Genomic DNA, 21178 nt, shown 5'->3' on the forward strand with positions numbered 1-21178 from the left:
TTGATATTTGAGCGGGAACGAAAGGTGCAGTGCGCACGCACAAGGAAACAAATGACGGGAGGGGGAAGAAAGGAGAAGGAGTTTATGTATTTGCAGTGCGAAATTAAACAGGTGCAATCATACCAGCACTAATGCACCGGATCCCATCAGAACTCCGCAGTTAAGTGTGCTTGGGCGAGAGTAGTACTCGGACGGGTTACCTCTTGGGAAGTCCTCGTGTCGCACTAATTTTTTTTTCAGACGGGTCGTTCGACGTTACTCGCGACTGGAACAAGGGTCCACTGGTTTATACGCAAATGTGAGTCAAGAAGCAGGGGCATTTTAATCGATATTAGAACGAGAAAGAGAGATGCATAGTGCACGCATAAGGAAACAAATGACGGGAGGGGGGATGGAGGGAGAAAAAGTATATGTATTTGCAGCGTAGAATGAAACATGAGCAATCATACCAGCACCAATGCAACGGATTCTATCAGAACTCTGCAAGTTAAAGGTGCTTGGGCGAGAGTAGCACTAGGATGGGTGACTTCCTGCGAAGTCCTTATATTTCACCCATTTTCTTAGGAAGTCCTCGTGTTGCACCCATTTTTTTGCAGATGATTCTTTCGACTATACGCGCGACTTGGATTATGGTCCTCAGGTTTATTCGCAAATGTGAGTCATGGCACCGTAGTATTTTATTTGACATTAGAACGAGCACGGGAGGTGCAGTGCGCACGCACAAGGAAACAAATGACGGGAGGGGGAAGAATGGAGAAGGAGTTTATGTATTTGCAGCGTGGAATTAGACGGGTGCGATCATACCAGCTCTAATGCACCGGATCCCATCAGAACTCCGCAGTTAAGTGTGCTTGGGCGAGAGTAGTACTCGGATGGATGATCTCCTGGGAAGTCCTCGTGTCGCACTAATTTTTTTTCAGACAGGTTGTTCGACGTTACGCGCGACTGGAACTAGGGTCCACTAGTTTATACGCAAATGTGAGTCAAGAAGCAGGGGCATTTTAATCGATATTAGAACGAGAAGGAGAGGTGCAGTGTGAACGCATAAGGAAACAATTGATGGGAAGGGGAGGGAAGGAGAAGGAGTGTATCTAATTTCAGCACAAAATGAAACAGATGCGATCATACCAATACTAATGCACCGGATCCCATTAGAACTCCGCAGTTAAGTGTGCTTGGGCGAGAGTAGTACTCGGATGGGTGACCTCTTGGGAAGTCCTCGTGTCACACCAATTTTTTTTCAGACGGGTCGTTTGACGTTACGCAGGACTGGAACTAGGGTCCGCTGGTTTATACGCAAATGTTAGTCAAAAAGCAGGGGCATTTTAATCGATATTAGAACGAGAAAGAGAGGTGCAGTGTGAACGCACAAGGAAATAATTGATGGGAGGGGGAGGGAAGGAGAAGGAGTGTATGTATTTGCAGCGCGAAATTAAAGAGGTGCGATCATAGCAGCACTAAAGCCCCGAATCCCATCAGAACTCCGCAGGTAAGTGTGCTCGGGCGAGAGTAGTACTCGGATGGGTGACCACCTAGGAAGCCCTCGTGTTGCACCTATTTTTTTTCGGATGGGTTGTTCGATGTTACGCGCGAATGGAATTATAAACCGCTGGTTTATTTGCAAAGGTGAGTCACGGTGCCGGGGAATATTACTGGATATTAGAACGATAAAGAGAGATGCAGAGTGCACGCACAAGGAAACAAATGACGGGAGGGGGAAGAAAGGAGAAGGAGTTTATGTATTTGCAGCGCGAAATTAGACAGGTGCGATCATACCATCACTAATGCACCGGATCCCATCAGAACTCCGCAGTTAAGTGTGCTTGGGCGCGAGTAGTACTCGGATGGGTGATCTCCTGGGAAGTCCTCGTGTCGCACCAATTTTTTTTCAGACGGGTCGTTCAACGTTACGCGCGACTGGAACTTGGGTCCGCTGGTTTATACGCAAATGTGAGTCAAGAAGCAGGGGCATTTTTAATCGATATTAGAATGAGAAGGAGAGATGCAGTGTGAACGCACAAGGAAACAATTGATGGGAGGGGGAGGGAACGAGAAGGAGTGTATGTATTTTCAGCACGAAATGAAACAGGTGCGATCATACGAGCACTAATGCAACGGATTCTATCAGAACTCCGTAGGTAAAGGTGCTTGGGCGAGAGTAGTACTAGCATGGGTTACCTCATGCGAAGTCCTTATATTTCACCCATTTTCTTGTGAAGTCCTCGTGTTGCACCCATTTTTTTGCAGATGATTCTTTCGACGTTACGCGCGACTTGTATTATGGTCCTCAGGTTTGTTCGCAAATGTGAGTCATGGCGCTGTTGCATTTTACTTGATATTAGAACGAGAACGGGAGGTGCAGTGCGCACGCACAAGGAAACAAATGATGGGAGGGGGAAGAAAGGGGAATGAGTTTATGTATTTGCAGCGCAAAATTAAACAGGTGCGATCATACCAGCACTAATGCACCGAATCCCATCAGAACTCCGCTGTTAAGCGTGCTTGGGCGAGATTAGTACTCGAATGGGTGAGCTCCTGGGAAGTCCTCGTGTCGCACAAATTAAACAGGTGCGATCTTACCAGCACTAAAGCCCCGGATCCCATCAGAACTCCGCAGTTAAGTTTGCTTGGGCGAGAGTAGTACTCGGATGGGTGACCAATTGGGAAGCCCTCGTGTTGCACCTATTTTTTTTCGGATGGGTTTTTCGACGTTACGCGCGAATGGAATTATAAACCACTGGTTCATTTGCAAAGGTGAGTCACGGTGCAGGGGCATATTACTTGATATTAGAATGAGAAAGAGAGATGCAGAGTGCACGCACAAGGAAACAAATGACGGGAGAAGGGATGGAAGGAGAAAGAGTGTATGTATTTGCAGTGCAGAATGAAACATGAGGGATCATACCAGCACTAATGCAACAGATTCTATCAGAACTCCGCAGTTAAGGGTGCTTGGGCGAGAGTAGTACTCGGATGGGTGACCACTTCGAAAGTCCTCGTGTTGCACCCATTTTCTTGGGAGTTCCTCGTGTTGCACCCATCTTTTTGCAGATGATTCTTTCGACGTTACACGCGACTTGATTTTTGGTCCGCAGGTTTATTCGCGCGTAACATCGAACGGCACATCTGAAAAAAAGAAAATGGGTGCAACATGAGAACTTCCCAGGAGGTAACCCATCATTGTACTACTTTCGCCAAAGCACACTTAACTGTAGAGTTCTGATGGGATCCGGTGCATTTGTGCTGGTGTGACCGCACCTGTTTAATTTCGTGCTGAAAATACATACACTCCTTGTTCCCTCCCCCGCTCCAATCATTTGTTTCCTTGTGCGTTCACACTGCATCTCTCATTCTCGTTTTAATATCGATTAAAATGCCCCTGATTCTTGACTCACATTTGCATATAAACCAACGGACCATAGTTCCAGTCGCGCGTAACGTCGAACGACCCATCTGAAAATAAATTGTTGCGATACGAGGACTTCCCAAGAGGTCACCCATCCGAGTACTACTCTCGCCCAAGCACGCTTAACTGCAGAGTTCTGATGGGATCCAGTGCATTAGTGCTGGTATGATGCCACTTGTTTAATTTTGCGCTTCAAATACATACACTCCCTCTCTTTTCTTCCTCCTCCCTTCATTTGTTTCCTTTTGCGTGCGCACTGCATCTCCCGTACTCGTTCCAATATCAAGTAAAATGCCACGGCGCCGTGACTCACATTTGCGAATAAACCTGAGGACAATAATTCAAGTCGCGCGTATCGTTGAAAGAATCATCTGCAAAAAAATGGGTGCAACACGAGGACTTCCTAAGAAAATGGGTGAAATATAAGGACTTCACAGGAAGTCACCCATCCTAGTGCTACTCTCGCCCAAGCACCCTTAACTTGCGGAGTTCTGATAGAATCCGTTGCATTGGTGCTGGTATGATTGCTCATGTTTCATTCTGCGCTGCAAATACGTACATTTTTTCTCCCTCCATCCCCCCTCCCGTCATTTGTTTCGTTGTGCGTGCACTCTGCATCCCTCTTTCTCGTTCTAATATCGATTAAAATGCCCCTGCTTCTTGACGCACATTTGCGTATAAACCAGTGGAGCCAAGTTGCAGTCGCACGTAACGTCGAACGACCCGTCTGAAAAAAAAATTAGTACGACACGAGGACTTCCCAAGAGGTCACCCATCCGAGTACTACTCTCGCCCAAGCAAACTTAACTGCGGAGTTCTGATGGGATCCGGTGCATTAGTGATGGTATGATCGCACCTGTTTAATTTCGCGCTGCAAATACATAAACTCCTTCTCCTTTCTTCCCCCTCCCGTCATTTGTTTCCTTGTGCGTGCGCACTGCACCTCTCGTTCTCGTTCAAATATCAAGTAAAATGCCACGGCGCCGTGACTCACATTTGCGAATAAATCTGCGGACCATAATTAAAGTCGCGCGTAACGTCGAATGGCACATCTGAAAAAAACAAAATGGGTGCAACACGAGAACTTCCCAGGAGGTAACCCATCATTGTACTACTTTCGCCAAAGCACACTTAACTGCGGAGTTCTGATGGGATCCGGTGCATTTGTGCTGGTGTGACCGCACCTGTTTAATTTCGTGCTGAAAATACATACACTCCTTCTTCCCTCCCCCCTCCAATCATTTGTTTCCTTGTGCGTTCACACTGCACCTCTCCTTCTCGTTCTAATATCGATTAAAATGCCCCTGATTCTTGACTCACATTTGCGTATAAACCAGCGGACCATAGTTCCAGTAGCGCGTAACGTCGAACGACACATCTGAAAAAAAATTGTTGCGATATGAGGACTTCCCAAGAGGTCACGCATCCGACTGCACCTCTCGTTCTCGTTCTAATATCAAGTAAAATGCCACGACGCCGTGACCCACATTTGCGAATAAACCTGCGGAGCATAAATCAAGTCACGCGTAACGTCGAAAGAATCATCTGCAAAAAGATGAGTGCAACACGAGGACCTCTAGAGAAAATGGGTGAAATATAAGGACTTTGCAGGAGGTAACCCATCCGAGTACTACTCTTACCCAAGCACACTTAACTGCAGAGTTCTGATGGGATCCGGGGCTTTATTGCTGGTATGATCGCACCGGTTTAATTTCGCGCTGCAAATACATACACTCCTTCTCCTTTCTTCCCCCTCCCGTCAATTGTTTCCTTGTGCGTTCGCACTGTACCTCTCATTCTCGTTATAATATCAATTAAAATGCCCCTGCTTCTTGACTCAAATTTGTGTATAAACAATCGGACCCTAGTTCCAGTCGCGCGTAACGTCGAACGACTCGTCTGAAAAAAAATTTTTGCGACACGAGGACTTCCCAGGAGGTCACCCATCCGAGTGCTGCTCTCGCCCAAGCACACTTAACTGCGGAGTTCTGATGGGATACGTTGCATTAGTGGTGGCATGATCGCACCCGGTGAATTCCGCGCTGCAAATAAATAAACTCCTTTCCATTTCTTCCCCCTCCCGTCATTTGTTTTCTTGTGCGTGCGCACTGCACCTCCCGTGCTCGTTCTAATATCAAGTAAAATATTACGGTGCCGTGACTCACATTTGCGAATAAACCTGAGGACTATTATTCAAGTCGCGCGTATCGTCGAAAGAATCATCTGCAAAAAAATGGGTGCAACACGAGGACTTCCTAAGAAAATGGGTGAAATATAAGGACTTCGCAGGAGGTCACCCATCCTAGAGCTACTCTTGCCCAAGCACCCTTAACTTGCGGAGTTCTGATAGAATCCGTTGCATTGGTGCTGGTATGATTGCTCATGTTTCATTCTGCGCTGCAAATACATACACTTTTTCTCCCTCCATGCCCCCTCCCGTCATTTGTTTCCTTGTGCGTGCACTATGCATCTTTATTTCTCGTTCTAATATCGATTAAAATGCCCCTGCTTCTTGACTCACATTTGCGTATAAACCAGTGGACCCTAGTTCCAGTCGCGCGTAACGTCGAACGACCCGTCTGAAAAAAAAAATTAGTGCGACAAAAGGACTTCCCAGGAGGTCACCCATCCTAGTGCTACTCTCGCCCAAGCACCCTTAACCTGCGGAGTTCTGATAGAATCCGATGCATTGGTGCTGGTATGCTTGCTCATGTTTCATTCTGCGCTGCAAATACATACACTTTTTTTCCCTCCATCCCCCCTCCCGTCATTTGTTTCCTTGTGCGTGCACTCTGCATCTCTCCTTCTCGTTCTAATATCAATTAAAATGCCCCTGCTTCTTGACTCACATTTGCGTATAAACCAGCGGACCCTAGTTTCAGTCGCGCGTAACGTCGAACGACCCGTCTGAAAAAAAAAATTAGTGCGACACGAGGACTTCCTAGGAGGTCACCAATCCGAGTACTACTCTCGCCCAAGCACACTTAACTGCGAAGTTCTGATGGGATCCGGTGCATTAGTGCTGGTATGATCGCACCCGTTTAATTCCACGCTGAAAATAGATAAATTCCTTCTCCTTTCTTCCCCCTCCCGTCATTTGTTTCCTTGTGCGTGCACTATGCATCTTTATTTCTCGTTCTAATATCGATTAAAATGCCCCTGCTTCTTGACTCACATTTGCGTATAAACCAGTGGACCCTAGTTCCAGTCGCGCGTAACGTCGAACGACCCGTCTGAAAAAAAAAATTAGTGCGACAAAAGGACTTCCTAGGAGGTCACCCATCCTAGTGCTACTCTCGCCCAAGCACCCTTAACCTGCGGAGTTCTGATAGAATCCGATGCATTGGTGCTGGTATGCTTGCTCATGTTTCATTCTGCGCTGCAAATACATACACTTTTTTTCCCTCCATCCCCCCTCCCGTCATTTGTTTCCTTGTGCGTGCACTCTGCATCTCTCCTTCTCGTTCTAATATCAATTAAAATGCCCCTGCTTCTTGACTCACATTTGCGTATAAACCAGCGGACCCTAGTTTCAGTCGCGCGTAACGTCGAACGACCCGTCTGAAAAAAAAAATTAGTGCGACACGAGGACTTCCCAGGAGGTCACCAATCCGAGTACTACTCTCGCCCAAGCACACTTAACTGCGGAGTTCTGATGGGATCCGGTGCATTAGTGCTGGTATGATCGCACCCGTTTAATTCCACGCTGAAAATAGATAAATTCCTTCTCCTTTCTTCCCCCTCCCGTCATTTGTTTCCTTGTGCGTGCACTATGCATCTTTATTTCTCGTTCTAATATCGATTAAAATGCCCCTGCTTCTTGACTCACATTTGCGTATAAACCAGTGGACCCTAGTTCCAGTCGCGCGTAACGTCGAACGACCCGTCTGAAAAAAAAAATTAGTGCGACAAAAGGACTTCCCAGGAGGTCACCCATCCTAGTGCTACTCTCGCCCAAGCACCCTTAACCTGCGGAGTTCTGATAGAATCCGATGCATTGGTGCTGGTATGCTTGCTCATGTTTCATTCTGCGCTGCAAATACATACACTTTTTTTCCCTCCATCCCCCCTCCCGTCATTTGTTTCCTTGTGCGTGCACTCTGCATCTCTCCTTCTCGTTCTAATATCAATTAAAATGCCCCTGCTTCTTGACTCACATTTGCGTATAAACCAGCGGACCCTAGTTTCAGTCGCGCGTAACGTCGAACGACCCGTCTGAAAAAAAAAATTAGTGCGACACGAGGACTTCCCAGGAGGTCACCAATCCGAGTACTACTCTCGCCCAAGCACACTTAACTGCGGAGTTCTGATGGGATCCGGTGCATTAGTGCTGGTATGATCGCACCCGTTTAATTCCACGCTGAAAATAGATAAATTCCTTCTCCTTTCTTCCCCCTCCCGTCATTTGTTTCCTTGTGCATGCGCACTACACCTCCCGTGCTCGTTCTAATATCAAGTAAAATGCTACGGTGCCGTGACTCACATTTGCGAATAAACCTGAGGACCATAATTCAAGTCGCACGTATCGTCGAAAGAATCATCTGCAAAAAAATAGGTGCAACGCGAGGACTTCCTAAGAAAATGGGTGAAATATAAAGACTTCGCCGGAGGTCACCCATCCTAATGCTACTCTCGCCCAAGCACCCTTAACTTGGGGAGTTCTGATAGAATCCGTTGCATTGGTGCTGGTATGATTGCTCATGTTTCATTCTGCGCTGCAAATACATACACTTTTTCTCCCTCCATCCCCCCTCCCGTCATTTGTTTCCTTGTGCGTGCACTCTGCATCTCTCCTTCTCGTTCTAATATCGATTAAAATGCCCCTGCTTCTTGACGCACATTTGCGTATAAACAAGTGGACCCTAGTTCCAGTCGCGCGTAACGTCGAACGACCCGTCTGAAAAAAAAATTAGTGCGACACAAGGACTTCCCAGGAGGACACCCATCCTAGTACTACTCTCGCCCAAGAGCACTTAACTGCGGAGTTCTGATGGGATCCGGTGCATTAGTGCTGGAATGATCGCACCTGTTTAATTTCGCGCTGCAAATACATAAACTCCTTCTCTTTTCTTCCCCCTCCCGTCATTTGTTTCCTTGTGCGTGCGCACTGCACCTCTGGTTATCGTTTAAATATCAAGTAAAATGCCACGGCGCCGTGACTCACATTTGCTAATAAATCTGCGGACCATAATTAAAGTCGCGCGTAACTTCGAACGGCACATCTGAAAAAAAAAATGGGTGCAACACGAGAACTTCCTAGGAGGTAACCCATCATTGTACTACTTTCGCCAAAGCACACTTAACTGCGGAGTTCTGATGGGATCCGGTGCATTTGTGCTGGTATGATCGCACCCATTTAATTCCGCGCTGCAAATACATAAACTCCTTCTCCTTTCCTCCTCCTCCCGTCATTTGTTTCCTTGTGCGTGCGCACTGCACCTCCCGTGCTCGTTCTAATATCAAATAAAATGCTACGGTGCCGTGACTCACATTTGCGAATAAACCTGAGGACCATAATTCAAGTCGCGCGTATCGTCGAAAGAATCATCTGCAAAAAAATGGGTGCAACACGAGGACTTCCTAAGAAAATTTGTGAAATATAAGGACTTCGCAGGACGTCACCCATCCTAGTGCTACTCTCGCCCAAGCACCCTTAACCTGCGGGTTCTGATAGAATCCGTTGCATTGGCGCTGTTATGATTGCTCATGTTTCATTCTGCGTTGCAAATACATAAACTTTTTCTCCCTCCATCCCCCCTCCCGTCATTTGTTTCCTTTTGCGTGCACTCTGCATCTCTCCTTCTCGTTCTAATATTAATTAAAATGCCCCTGCTTCTTGACTCACATTTGCGTATAAACCAGCGGACTCTAGTTCCAGTCGCGCGTAACGTCGAACGATCCGTCTGAAAAAAAAAATTAGTGCAACACGAGGACTTCCCAGGAGAACAACCATCTGAGTACTACTCTCGCCCAAGCACAATTAACTGCGGAGTTCTGATGGGATCCGGTGCATTAATGCTGGTATGATCGCACCTATTTAATTTCGCGCTGCAAATACATAAACTCCTTCCCCTTTCTTCCCCCTCCCGTCATTTGTTTCCTTGTGCGTGCGCATTGCACCTCTCGTTCTCGTTTAAATATCAAGTAAAATGTCAAGGCGCCGTGACTCACATTTACGAATAAATCTACGGACCATAATTAAAGTCGCGCGTAACGTCAAACGGCACATCTGAAAAAAAGAAAATGGGTGCAACACGAGAACTTCCCAGGAGGTCACCCATCCGAGTACTACTCTCGCCCAAGCACACTTAGCTGCGGAGATCTGATGGGATCCGGTGCATTAGTGCTAGTATGATTGCACCCGTTTAATTCCGCGCTGCAAATACATAAACTCCTTCTCCTTTCTTCCCCTTCCCGTCATTTGTTTCCTTGTGCGTGCGCACTGCACCTCCCGTGCTCGTTCTAATATCAAGTAAAATGCTACGGTGCCATGACTCACATTTACGAATAAACCTGAGGACCATAATTCAAGTCGCGTGTATCGTCGAAAGAATCATCTGCAAAAAAGTGGGTGCAACACGAAGACTTCACATGGAAATGGGTGAAATATAAGGACTTCGCAGGAGGTAACCCATGCGAGTACTACTCTCGCCCAAGCACCCTTACCTACGGAGTTCTGATAGAATCTGTTGCATTTGTGCTGGTATGATCGCACCCGTTTCATTTCGTGCTGAAAATACATACACTCCTTCTCCTTCCCTCCCCCTCCCATCAATTGTTTCCTTGTGCGTTCACACTGCACCTCTCCTTCTCGTTCTAATATCGATTAAAATGCCCCTGCTTCTTGACTCACAATTGTGTATACACCAGCGGACCCCAGTTCCAGTCGGGCGTAACGTCGAACGACCCGTCTGAAAAAAAATTGGTGCGACACGAGAAGTTCCCAGGAGGTCACCTATCCGAGTACTATTCTCGCCCAAACACACTTAACTGCAGAGTTCTGATGAGATCCGGTGCATTAGTGCTGGTATGATCGCAGCCGTTTAATTCCGCGCTGCAAATACATAAACTCCTTCTCCTTTCTTCCCCCTCCCGTCATTTGTTTCCGTATGCGTGCGCACTGTAACTCTCGTTCTCGTTCAAATATCAAGTAAAATGCCACGACACCGTGACTCACATTTGCGAATAAATCTGCGGACCATAATTAAAGTCGCGCGTAACGTCGAACGGCACATCTGAAAAAAAGAAAATGGGTGCAACACGAGAACTTCCCAGGAGGTAACCCATCATTGTACTACTTTCGCCAAAGCACACTTAACTGCGTAGTTCTGATGGGATCCGGTGCATTTGTGCTGGTGTGACCGCACCTGTTTAATTTCGTACTGAAAATACATACACTCCTTCTTCCCTCCCCCCTTCCCATCATTTGTTTCCTTGTGCGTTCATACTACACCTCTCCTTCTCGTTCTAATATCGATTAAAATGCCCCTAATTCTTGACTCACATTTGCGTATAAACCAGCGGACCATAGTTCCAGTCGCGCGTAACGTTGAACAACCCATATGAAAAAAAATTGTTGCGATACGAGGACTTCTCAAGAGGTCACCCATCCGAGTACTACTCTCGTCCAAGCACATTTAACTGCAGAGTTCTGATGGGATCCAGTGCATTAGTGCTGGTATGATGCCACTTGTTTAATTTTGCGCTTCAAATACATACACTTCTTCTCTTTTCTTCCTCCTCCCGTCATTTGTTTCCTTGTGCGTGCGCACTGCACCTCTCGTACTCGTTCTTATATCAAGTAAAATGCCACGGTGTCGTGACTCACATTTGCGAATAAACCTGCGGACCATAAATCAAGTCGAGCGTAACGTCGAAAGAATCATCTGCAAAAAGATGGGTGCAACACGAGGACCTCCCAAGAAAATGGGTGAAATATAAGGACTTCGCAGGAGGTCACCCATCCGAGCACTAATCTCGCCCGAGCACACATAACTGCGGAGTTCTGATGGGATCCGGTGCATTAGTGCTGGTATGATCGCATCTGTTTAATTGTGCGCTGCAAATACATAAACTCATTCCCCTTTCTTCCCCCTCCAGCCATTTGTTTCCTTATGCGTGCGCACTGCACCTCCCGTGCTCGTTCTAATATCAAGTAAAATGCTACGGTGCCGTGACTCACATTTGCGAATAAACCTGAGGACCATAATTCAAGTCGCGCGTATCGTCGAAAGAATCATCTGCAAAAAAATGGGTGCAACACGAGAACTTCCTAAGAAAATGGGTGAAATATAAGGACTTCGCAGGAGGTCACCCATCCTAGTGCTACTCTCGCCCAAGCACCCTTAACTTGCGGAGTTCTGATAGAATCCGTTGCATTGGTGCTGGTATTTTTTCTCATGTTTCATTCTGTGCTTCAAATACATACACTTTTTCTCCCTTCATCCCCCCTCCCGTCATTTGTTTCCTTGTGCGTGCACTCTGCATCTCTCCTTCTCGTTCTAATATCAATTAAAATGCCCCTACTTCTTGACTCACATTTGCGTATAAACCAGCGTACCCTAGTTCCAGTAGTGCGTAACGTCGAACGACCTGTCTGAAAAAAAAAATTAGTGCGACACGAGGACTTCCAAGGAGGTCACCCATCCGAGTACTACTCCCGCCCAAGCACACTTAACTGCAGATTCTGATGAGATCCGGTGCATTAGTGATGGTATGATCCCACCTGTTTAATTTCACACTGCGAATACATAAACTCCTTCTCCTTTCTTCCCCCTCAAGTCATTTGTTTCCTTGTGCGTGCGCACTGCACCTCTCGTTCTCGTTCAAATATCAAGTAAAATGCCACGGCACCGTGACTCACATTTGCGAATAAATCTGCGGACCATAATTAAAGTCGCGCGTAACGTCGAACGATACATCTGAAAAAAAGAAAATGGGTGCAACACGAGAACTTCCCAGGAGGTAACCCATCATTGTACTACTTTCGCCAAAACACACTTAACTGCGGAGTTCTGATGGGATCCGGTGCATTTGTGCTGGTGTGACCGCACCTGTTTAATTTCGTGCTGAAAATACATAGACTCCTTCTTCCCTCCCCCCCTCCCATCATTTGTTTCCTTGTGCGTTCGCACTGCACCTCTCCTTCTCGTTCTAATATCGATTAAAATGCCCCTGATTCTTGACTAACATTTGCGTATAAACGAGCGGACCATAGTTCCAATCGCGCGTAACGTCGAACGACCCATATGAAAAAAAATTGTTGCGATACGAGGACTTCCCAAGAGGTCATCCATCCGAGTACTACTCTCGCCCAAGCACACTTAACTGTAGGGTTCTGATGGGATCCAGTGCATTAGCGCTGGTATGATGCCACTTGTTTAATTTTGCGCTTCAAATAGATACACTCCTTCTCTTTTCTTCCTCCTCCCGTCATTTGTTTCCTTGTGCGTGCGCACTGCACCTCCCGTACTCGTTCAAATATCAAGTAAAATGCCACGGCGCCGTGACTCACATTTGCGAATAAACCTGCGGACCATAAATCAAGTCGCGCGTAACGTCGAAATAATCATCTGTAAAAAGATGGGTGCAACACGAGGACCTCCCAAGAAAATGGGTAAAATATAAGGACTTCGCAGGAGGTCACCCATCCGAGTACTTTTCTCGCCCAAGCACCCTTAATTGCGGTGTTCTGATAGAATCCGTTGCATTAGTGCTGGTATGATCCCTCATGTTTCATTCTGCACTGCAAATACATACACTATTTCTCCTCCCATCCCCCCTCCCGTCATTTGTTTCCTTGTGCGTGCACTCTGCATCTCTCTTTCTCGTTCTAATATCAAGTAATATGCCCTCGCACCGTGACTCACCTTTGCAAATGAACCAGCGGTTTATAATTCCCTTCGTGCGTAACGTCGAACAACCCATCCGAAAAAAAATAGGTGCAACACGAGGGCTTCCCAGGTGGTCACCGATCCGAGTACTACTCTCGCCCAAGCACACTTAACTGCGGAGTTCTGATGGGATCCGGGGCTGTAGTGCTGGTAAGATCGCACCTGTTTAATTTCGCGCTGCAGATACATACACTCCTTCTCCTTTCTTCCCCCTCCCGTCATTTGTTTCCTTGTGCATGCGCACTGCACCTCTCGTTCTCGTTCAAATATCAAGTAAAATGCCACGGCGCCGTGACTCACATTTGAGAATAAATCTGTGGACCATAATTAAAGTCGCGCGTAACGTCGAACGGCACATCTGAAAAAAAGAAAATGGGTGCAACACGAGAACTTCCCAGGAGGTAACCCATCATTGTACTACTTTCGCCAAAGCACACTTAACTGCGGAGTTCTGATGGGATCCGGTGCATTAGTGCTGGTGTGACCGCACCAGTTTAATTTCATGATGAAAATACATACACTCATTCTTCGCTCCCCCCCTCCCATCATTTGTTTCCTTGTGCATTCACACTGCAACCTCTCCTTCTCGTTCGAATATCGATTAAAATGCCCGTGATTCTTGACTCACATCTGCGTATAAACCAGCGGATCATAGTTCCAGTCGCGCGTAATGTCGAACGACCAATCTGAAAAAAAATTGTTGCGATACGAGGACTTCCCAAGAGGTCACCCATCCGAGTACTACTCTCGCCCAAGCACACTTAACTGCAGAGTTCTGATGGGATCCAGTGCATTAGTGCTGGCATGATGCCACTTGTTTAATTTTGCACTTTAAATACATACACTCCTTCTCTATTCTTCCTCCTTCCGTCATTTGTTTCCTTGTGCGTGCGCACTGCACCTCCCGTACTCGTTCTAATATCAAGTAAAATGCCACGGTGCCGTGACTCACATTTGCGAATAAACCAGCGGACCATAAATCAAGTCGCGCGTAAAGTCGAAAGAATCATCTGCAAAAAGATGGGTGCAACACGAGGACCTCCCAAGAAAATGGGTGAAATATAAGGACTTCGCAGGAGGTCACCCATCCGAGTACTTTTCTCGCCCAAGCACCCTTAACAGCGGAGGTCTGATAGAATCCATTGCATTAGTGCTGGTATGATCCCTCATGTTTCATTCTGCACTGCAAATACATACACTCTTTCTCCTCCCATCCCCCCTCCCGTCATTTGTTTCCTTGTGCGTGCACTCTGCATTTCTCTTTCTCGTTCTAATATCAAGTAATATACCCCGGCACCGTGACTCATCTTTGCAAATGAACCAGCGGTTTATAATTCTATTCGCGCGTAACGTCTAACAACCCATCCGAAAAAAAATAGGTGCAACACGAGGGCTTCCCAAGTGGTCACCCATCCGAGTACTATGCTCGCCCAAGCACACTTAACTGCAGAGTTCTGATGGGATCCAGAGCTTTAGTGCTGGTATGATCGCAACTGTTTACTTTCGCGCTGCAAATACATACACTCCTTCTCCTTTCTTCCCCCTCCTGTCATTTGTTTCCTTGTGCGTTCACACTTCACATCTCATTCTCGTTCTAATATCGATTAAAATGCCCCTGCATCTTGACTCACATTTGTGTATAAACCAGCGGACCCTAGTTCCAGACGCGCGTAAAGTCGAACGACCCGTCTGAAAAAAAATTGGTGCGACACGAGGACTTCCCAGGAGGTCACCCATCCGAGTACTAATCTCGCCCAAGCACACTTCACTGCGGAGTTCTGATGGGATCCAGTGCATTAGTGCTAGTATGATCGAACCTGTTTAATTTTGCACTGCAAATACATAAACTCATTCCCCTTCCTTCCCCCTCCCGTCATTTGTTCCCTTGTGCGTGCGCATTGCACCTCCCGTTCTTGTTCTAATATCAAGTAAAATGCTACAGCGCCGTGACTCAGATTTGCGAATAAACCTGAGGACCATAATTCAAGTCGCGCGTTACGTCGAAAGAATCATCTGCAAAAAAATGGGTTCAACACGAGGACTTCACAAGAAAATGGGTGAAATATAAGGACTTCCCAGGAGGTAACCCATGCAAGTACTACTCTCGCCCAAGCACCCTTACCTACGGAGTTCTGATAGAATCCGTTGCATTATTGCTGGTATGATCGCACTTGTTTCATTTCGCGCTGCAAATACATAAACTCCTTCTCCTTTCTTCCCCCTCCCGTAATTTGTTTCCTTGTGCGTGCGCACTGAACCTCCCGTTCTCGTTTTAATATCAAGTAAAATAGTACAGCGACGTGACTCACATTTGCGAATAAACCTGAGGACCATAATTCAAGTCGCGCGTAACGTCGAAAGAATCATCTGCAAAAAAATGGGTGCAACACGAGGACTTCACAAGAAAATGGAAGAAATATAAGGACTTCCCAGGAGGTAACCATTGCTAGTACTACTCTCGCCCAAGCACCCTTACCTACGGAGTTCTGATAGAATCCGTTGCATTAGTGCTGGTATGATCGCACCTGTTTCATTACGCGCTGCAAATACATAAACTCCTTCTCCTTTCTTCCCCCTCCCGTGTTTTTTTCCTTGTGCGTGCGCACTGCACCTCTCGTTCTCGTTCAAATATCAAGTAAATTACCACGGCGCCGTGACTCATATTTGCGAATAAATCTGCGGACCATAATTAAAGTCGCGCATAACGTCGAACAGCACATCTGAAAAAAAGAAAATGGGTGCAACACGAGAACTTCCCAGGAGGTAACCCATCATTGTACTACTTTCGCCAAAGCACACTTAACTACGAAGTTCTGATGGGATCCGGTGCATTTGTGCTGGTGTGACCGCACCTGTTTAATTTTGTGCTGAAAATACATACACTCCTTCTTCCCTCCCCCCATCCCATCATTTGTTTCCTTGTGCGTTCACACTACACCACTCCTTCTCGTTCTAATATCGATTAAAATGCCCCTGATTCTTGACTCACATTTGCGTATAAACCAGCGGACCATAGTTCCAGTCGCGCGTAACGTCGAACGACCCATCTGAAAAAAAAGTGTTGCAATACGAGGACTTCCCAAGAGGTCACCCATCCGAGTACTATTCTCACCCAAGGACACTTAACTGCAGAGTTCTGATGAGATCCAGTGCAGTAGTGCTGGTATGATGCCACCTGTTTAATTTTGCGCTTCAAATATATACACTCATTCGCTTTTTTTCCTCATCCCGTCATTTGTTTCCTTGTACGTGCGCACTGCACCTTCTGTACTCGTTCTAATATCAAGTAAAATGCCACGGCGCCGTGACTCACATTTGCGAATAAATCTGCGGACCATAAATCAAGTCGCGCGTAACGTCGAAAGAATCATTTGTTTCCTTGTGCGTGCACTCTGCATCTCTCTTTCTCGTTCTAATATCAAGTAATATGCCCCGACACCGTGACTCACCTTTGCAAATGAACCAACGGTTTATAATTCCATTCGCGCGTAACGTCGAACAACCCATCCGAAAAAAAATAGGTGCAACACGAGGGCTTCCCAAGTGGTCACCCATCCGAGTACTACTCTCGCCCAAGAACACTTAACTGCGGAGTTCTGATGGGATCCGGAGCTTTAGTGCTGGTGTGATCGCACCTGTTTAATTTCGCGCTGCAAATACATACACTCCTTCTCCTTTCTTCCCCCTCCCGTCATTTGTTTCCTTTTGCGTTCACACTTCACCTCTCATTCTCGTTCTAATATCGATTAAAATGCCCCTGCTTCTTGACTCACATTTGCGTATAAACCAGCGGACCCTAGTTCCAGACGCGCGTAACGTCGAACGACCCGTCTGAAAAAAAATTTGGTGCGACATGAGGACTTCCCAGGAGGTCACCCATCCGAGTACTAATCTCGCCCAAGCACACTTCACTGCAGAGTTCTGATGGGATCCGGTACATTAGTGCTGGTATGATCGCACCAGTTTAATTTTGCGCTGTAAATACATAAACTCATTTGTTTCCTTGTGCGTGCGCACTGCACCTCCCGTTCTCGTTCTTATATCAAATAAAATGCTATAGCGCCGTGACTCACATTTGCGAATAAACCTGAGGACCATAATCCAAGTCGCGCGTAACGTCCAAAGAATCATCTGCAAAAAAATGGGTGCAACACGAGGACTTCACAAGAAAATGGGTGAAATATAAGGACTTCGCAGGAGGTAACCCATGGTAGTACTACTCTCGCCCAAGCACCCTTACCTACGGAGTTCTGATAGAATCCGTTGCATTAGTGCTGGAATGATCGCACCTGTTTCATTTCGCGCTGCAAAAATATACACTCCTTCTCCTTTCTTCCCCCTCCTGTCATTTGTTTCCTTGTGCGTGCGCACTGCACCACTCGTTCTCGTTCAAATATCAAGTCAAATGCCACGGCGTCGTGACTCACATTTGCGAATAAATCTGCGGACCATAATTAAAGTCGCGCGTAACGTCGAACGGCACATCTGAAAAAAAAATGGGTGCAACACGAGAACTTCCCAGGAGGTAACCCATCATTGTACTACTTTCGCCAAAGCACACATAACTGCGGAGTTCTGATGGGATCCGGTGCATTTGTGCTTGTGTGATCGCACATGTTTAATTTCTTGCTGAAAATACATACACTCCTTCTTCCCTCCCCCCCTCCCATCATTTGTTTCCTTGTGCGTTCACACTGCACCTCTCCTTCTCGTTCTAATTAAAATGCCCCTGATTCTTGACTCACATTTGCGTATAAACCAGCGGACCATAGTTCCAGTCGCGCGTAACGTCGAACGACCCATCTGAAAAAAAATTGTTGCGATACGAGGACTTCCCAAGAGGTCACCCATCCGAGTACTACTCTCGCCCAAGCACACTTACGATCTTACCAGCACTAATGCACCGTATCCCATCAGAACTCCGCAGTTAAGTGTGCTTGGGCGAGAGTAGTACTCGGATGGGTGACCTCCTGGGAAGTCCTCTTGTTGCACTAATTTTTTTTTTCAGACGGGTCGTTCGACGTTACGCGCGACTGGAACTATGTTCCGCTGGTTTATATGCAAATGTGAGTCAAGAAGCAGGGCCATTTTAATCGATATTAGAACGAGAAGGAGAGGTGCAGAGTGAACGCACAAGGAAACAAATAATGGGAGGGGGGAGGGAAGAAGGAGTGTATGTATTTTCAGCACGAAATTAAACAAGTGCGGTCACACCAGCACAAATGCACCGCATCCCATCAGAACTCCGCAGTTAAGTGTGCTTTGGCGAAAGTAGTACAATGATGGGTTACCTCATGGGAAGTTCTTGTGTTGCACCCATTTTCTTTTTTTCAGATGTGCCATTCGACGTTACGCGCGACTTTAATTATGGTCCGCAGATTTATTTGTAAATGTGAGTCACGGCGCCGTGGCGTTTTACGTGATATTTGAACGAGAACGAGAGGTGCAGTGCGCACGCACAAGGAAACAAATGACGGGAGGAGGAAGAAAAGAGAAGGAGTGTATGTATTTGAAGCGCAAAATTAAACAAGTGGCATCATACCAGCAATAATGCACTGGATCCCATTAGAACTCTGCAGTTAAGTGTGCTTGGGCGAGAGTAGTACTCGGATGGGTGACCTCTTGGGAAGTCCTCGTATCGCAACAATTTTTTTTCAGATGGGTCGTTCGACGTTACGCACGACTGGAACTATGGTCCGCTGGTTTATACGCAAATGTGAGTCAAGAATCAGGGGCATTTTAATCGATATTAGAACGAGAAGGAGAGGTGCAGTGTGAGCGCACAAGGAAACAAATGATGGGAGGGGAGAAGGGAAGAAGAAGTGTATGAATTTTCAGCATGAAATTAAACAGGTGTGGTCACACCAGCACAAATGCACCGGATCCCATCAGAACTCCGCAGTTAAGTGTGCTTTGGCGAAAGTAGTACAATGATGGGTTACCTCTTGGGAAGTTCTCGTGTTGCACCCATTTTCTTTTTTTTCAGATGTGCCGTTCGACGTTACGCGCGACTTTAATTATGGTCCACAGATTTATTCGCAAATGTGAGTCATGGCGCCGTGGCATTTTACTTGATATTTGAACGAGAACGAGAGGTGCAGTGCGCACGCACAGGGAAACAAATGACTTGAGGGGGAAGAAAGGAGAAGGAGTTTATGTATTTGCAGAGCAAAATTCAACAGGTGCGATCATACCAGCACTAATGCACCGGATCCCATCAGAACTCCGCAGTTAAGTGTGCTTGGGCGAGAGTAGTACTCGGATTGGAGACCTCCTGGGAAGTCCTCGTGTCGCACTAATTTTTTTTTCAGACGGGTCGTTCGACGTTACGCGCGACTGGAACTAGGGTCCACTAGTTTATACGCAAATGTGAGTCAAGAAGCAGAGACATTTTAATCGATATTAGAACTAGAAGGAGAGATACAGAATGCACGCACATGGAAAGAAATGACGGGAGGGGGGATGGAGGGAGAAAAAGTGTATGTATTTGCAGCGCAGAATGAAACATGAGCAATCATACCAGCACCAATACAACAGATTCTATCAGAACTCTGCAAGTTAATGGTGCTTGGGCGAGAGTAGCAATAGGATGGGTGACCTCCTGCGAAGTCCTTATCTTGCACCCATTTTTTTGCAGATGATTCTTTCGACGATACGCGCGACTTGAATTATGGTCCTCAAGTTTATTCGCAAATGTGAGTCACGGCACCGTAGCATTTTACTTTATATTAGAACGAGCACGGGAGGTGCAGTGCGCACGCACAAGGAAACAAATGACGGGAGGGGGAAGAAAGGAGGAGTTTATGTATTTGTAGCGCGGAATTAAACGGGTGTGATCATACTAGCACTAATGCACTGGATCCCATCAGAACTCTGCAGTTAAGTGTGCTTGGGCGAGAGTAGTACTCGGATGGGTGACCTCCTGGGAAGTCCTCGAGTCGCACCAATTTTTTTTCAGACGGGTCGTTCGACGTTACGCGCGACTGGAACTAGGGTCTCCTGGTTTATACGCAAATGTGAGTCAAGAAGCAGGAGCATTTTAATCGATATTAGAACGAGAAGGAGAGGTGCAGTGTGATCGCACAAGGAAACAATTGATGGGAGGGGGAGGGAAGGAGAAGGAGTGTATGTATTTTTAGCACGAAATGAAACAGGCGCGATCACACCAGCACTAATTTAACGGATTCTATCAGAAATTCGTAGGTAAGGGTGCTTGGCCGAGAGTAGTACTAGCATGGGTTACCTCCTGCAAAGTCCTTATATTTCACCCATTTTCTTGTGAAGTCCTCATGTTGCACCCATTTTTTTGCAGATTATTCTTTCGACGTTAAGCGCGACTTGAATTATGGTCCTCAGGTTTATTCGCAAATGTGATTCACGGCGCTGTAGCATTTTACTTGATATTAGAACGAGAACGAGAGGTGCAGTGCACACGCACAAGGAAACAAATGACGGGAGGGGGAAGAAAGGGGAATGAGTTTATGTATTTGCACTACGAAATTAAACAGGTGCGATCATACCAGCACTAATGCACCGGATCCCATCAGAACTCCGCAGTTAAGTGTGCTTGGGCGAGAGTAGTACTTGGATGGGTGACCTCCTTAGAAGTCCTCCTGTCGCATTAATTTTTTTTTTCAGACGGGTCGTTCGACGTTACGCGCGACTGGAACTAGGGTCCACTGGTTTATACGCAAATGTGAGTCAAGAAGCAGGGGCATTTTAATCGATATTAGAACGAGAAGGAGAGATGCAGAGTGCACGCACAAGGAAACAAATGACGGGAGGGGGGATGGAGGGAGAAAAAGTGTATGTATTTGCAGCGCAGAATGAAACATGAGCACTCATACCCGCACCAATGCAACGGATTCTATCAGAACTC

At 46.6% G+C, this 21178-nt stretch overlaps 4 non-coding genes and 39 pseudogenes across 4 annotated transcripts; 14 read left to right on the top strand and 29 right to left on the bottom strand.

Annotated features, from left to right (window-relative positions):
* Positions 1–109: 109 nt before the first annotated feature.
* On the top strand, positions 110–228 carry LOC148247578 (5S ribosomal RNA; annotated as a pseudogene).
* Positions 229–790: 562 nt separating this feature from the next.
* LOC148247579 (5S ribosomal RNA) lies at positions 791–909 on the top strand (annotated as a pseudogene).
* A 205-nt stretch (positions 910–1114) lies between these two features.
* Positions 1115–1233, top strand: LOC148247580 (5S ribosomal RNA; annotated as a pseudogene).
* Positions 1234–1438: 205 nt separating this feature from the next.
* On the top strand, positions 1439–1557 carry LOC148247581 (5S ribosomal RNA; annotated as a pseudogene).
* Positions 1558–1762: 205 nt separating this feature from the next.
* On the top strand, positions 1763–1881 carry LOC148247582 (5S ribosomal RNA; annotated as a pseudogene).
* Positions 1882–2441: 560 nt separating this feature from the next.
* On the top strand, positions 2442–2560 carry LOC148247583 (5S ribosomal RNA; annotated as a pseudogene).
* A 6-nt stretch (positions 2561–2566) lies between these two features.
* Positions 2567–2685, top strand: LOC148247584 (5S ribosomal RNA; annotated as a pseudogene).
* A 456-nt stretch (positions 2686–3141) lies between these two features.
* On the bottom strand, positions 3142–3260 carry LOC148247585 (5S ribosomal RNA; annotated as a pseudogene).
* Positions 3261–3464: 204 nt separating this feature from the next.
* Positions 3465–3582, bottom strand: LOC148247586 (5S ribosomal RNA; annotated as a pseudogene).
* A 563-nt stretch (positions 3583–4145) lies between these two features.
* On the bottom strand, positions 4146–4264 carry LOC148247587 (5S ribosomal RNA; annotated as a pseudogene).
* Positions 4265–4473: 209 nt separating this feature from the next.
* LOC148247588 (5S ribosomal RNA) lies at positions 4474–4592 on the bottom strand (annotated as a pseudogene).
* Positions 4593–4992: 400 nt separating this feature from the next.
* LOC148247589 (5S ribosomal RNA) lies at positions 4993–5111 on the bottom strand (annotated as a pseudogene).
* Positions 5112–5316: 205 nt separating this feature from the next.
* Positions 5317–5435, bottom strand: LOC148247590 (5S ribosomal RNA; annotated as a pseudogene).
* Positions 5436–6326: 891 nt separating this feature from the next.
* Positions 6327–6445, bottom strand: LOC148247591 (5S ribosomal RNA; annotated as a pseudogene).
* Positions 6446–6980: 535 nt separating this feature from the next.
* Positions 6981–7099, bottom strand: LOC148247592 (5S ribosomal RNA). Its single transcript, XR_015815459.1, has one exon. It is a non-coding gene; the product is annotated as a 5S ribosomal RNA (ribosomal RNA).
* A 535-nt stretch (positions 7100–7634) lies between these two features.
* LOC148247593 (5S ribosomal RNA) lies at positions 7635–7753 on the bottom strand. Its single transcript, XR_015815460.1, has one exon. It is a non-coding gene; the product is annotated as a 5S ribosomal RNA (ribosomal RNA).
* Positions 7754–8315: 562 nt separating this feature from the next.
* LOC148247594 (5S ribosomal RNA) lies at positions 8316–8434 on the bottom strand (annotated as a pseudogene).
* A 207-nt stretch (positions 8435–8641) lies between these two features.
* LOC148247595 (5S ribosomal RNA) lies at positions 8642–8760 on the bottom strand (annotated as a pseudogene).
* A 562-nt stretch (positions 8761–9322) lies between these two features.
* Positions 9323–9441, bottom strand: LOC148247596 (5S ribosomal RNA; annotated as a pseudogene).
* A 209-nt stretch (positions 9442–9650) lies between these two features.
* LOC148247597 (5S ribosomal RNA) lies at positions 9651–9769 on the bottom strand. The gene has a single exon (XR_015815705.1). It is a non-coding gene; the product is annotated as a 5S ribosomal RNA (ribosomal RNA).
* A 559-nt stretch (positions 9770–10328) lies between these two features.
* On the bottom strand, positions 10329–10447 carry LOC148247598 (5S ribosomal RNA; annotated as a pseudogene).
* A 209-nt stretch (positions 10448–10656) lies between these two features.
* LOC148247599 (5S ribosomal RNA) lies at positions 10657–10775 on the bottom strand (annotated as a pseudogene).
* Positions 10776–10979: 204 nt separating this feature from the next.
* Positions 10980–11097, bottom strand: LOC148247600 (5S ribosomal RNA; annotated as a pseudogene).
* Positions 11098–11333: 236 nt separating this feature from the next.
* LOC148247601 (5S ribosomal RNA) lies at positions 11334–11452 on the bottom strand (annotated as a pseudogene).
* A 563-nt stretch (positions 11453–12015) lies between these two features.
* On the bottom strand, positions 12016–12133 carry LOC148247602 (5S ribosomal RNA; annotated as a pseudogene).
* A 209-nt stretch (positions 12134–12342) lies between these two features.
* Positions 12343–12461, bottom strand: LOC148247603 (5S ribosomal RNA; annotated as a pseudogene).
* A 204-nt stretch (positions 12462–12665) lies between these two features.
* Positions 12666–12783, bottom strand: LOC148247604 (5S ribosomal RNA; annotated as a pseudogene).
* Positions 12784–13344: 561 nt separating this feature from the next.
* Positions 13345–13463, bottom strand: LOC148247605 (5S ribosomal RNA; annotated as a pseudogene).
* A 209-nt stretch (positions 13464–13672) lies between these two features.
* On the bottom strand, positions 13673–13791 carry LOC148247606 (5S ribosomal RNA; annotated as a pseudogene).
* A 205-nt stretch (positions 13792–13996) lies between these two features.
* LOC148247607 (5S ribosomal RNA) lies at positions 13997–14114 on the bottom strand (annotated as a pseudogene).
* Positions 14115–14675: 561 nt separating this feature from the next.
* LOC148247608 (5S ribosomal RNA) lies at positions 14676–14794 on the bottom strand (annotated as a pseudogene).
* Positions 14795–14999: 205 nt separating this feature from the next.
* LOC148247609 (5S ribosomal RNA) lies at positions 15000–15118 on the bottom strand (annotated as a pseudogene).
* A 916-nt stretch (positions 15119–16034) lies between these two features.
* Positions 16035–16153, bottom strand: LOC148247610 (5S ribosomal RNA; annotated as a pseudogene).
* A 664-nt stretch (positions 16154–16817) lies between these two features.
* LOC148247611 (5S ribosomal RNA) lies at positions 16818–16936 on the bottom strand. Its single transcript, XR_015815425.1, has one exon. It is a non-coding gene; the product is annotated as a 5S ribosomal RNA (ribosomal RNA).
* Positions 16937–17142: 206 nt separating this feature from the next.
* Positions 17143–17261, bottom strand: LOC148247612 (5S ribosomal RNA; annotated as a pseudogene).
* Positions 17262–17796: 535 nt separating this feature from the next.
* LOC148247613 (5S ribosomal RNA) lies at positions 17797–17915 on the bottom strand (annotated as a pseudogene).
* Positions 17916–18175: 260 nt separating this feature from the next.
* Positions 18176–18294, top strand: LOC148247614 (5S ribosomal RNA; annotated as a pseudogene).
* Positions 18295–18499: 205 nt separating this feature from the next.
* LOC148247615 (5S ribosomal RNA) lies at positions 18500–18618 on the top strand (annotated as a pseudogene).
* A 210-nt stretch (positions 18619–18828) lies between these two features.
* On the top strand, positions 18829–18946 carry LOC148247616 (5S ribosomal RNA; annotated as a pseudogene).
* Positions 18947–19150: 204 nt separating this feature from the next.
* Positions 19151–19269, top strand: LOC148247617 (5S ribosomal RNA; annotated as a pseudogene).
* Positions 19270–19479: 210 nt separating this feature from the next.
* On the top strand, positions 19480–19598 carry LOC148247618 (5S ribosomal RNA; annotated as a pseudogene).
* A 529-nt stretch (positions 19599–20127) lies between these two features.
* On the top strand, positions 20128–20246 carry LOC148247619 (5S ribosomal RNA; annotated as a pseudogene).
* A 559-nt stretch (positions 20247–20805) lies between these two features.
* On the top strand, positions 20806–20924 carry LOC148247620 (5S ribosomal RNA; annotated as a pseudogene).
* The last annotated feature ends 254 nt before the right edge of the window (positions 20925–21178 follow it).

The sequence above is a fragment of the Carica papaya genome, chromosome 8, assembly GCF_054855325.1.
Source record: "Carica papaya isolate Zhongbai chromosome 8, ASM5485532v1, whole genome shotgun sequence".
NCBI classification, from domain to species: domain Eukaryota; kingdom Viridiplantae; phylum Streptophyta; class Magnoliopsida; order Brassicales; family Caricaceae; genus Carica; species Carica papaya.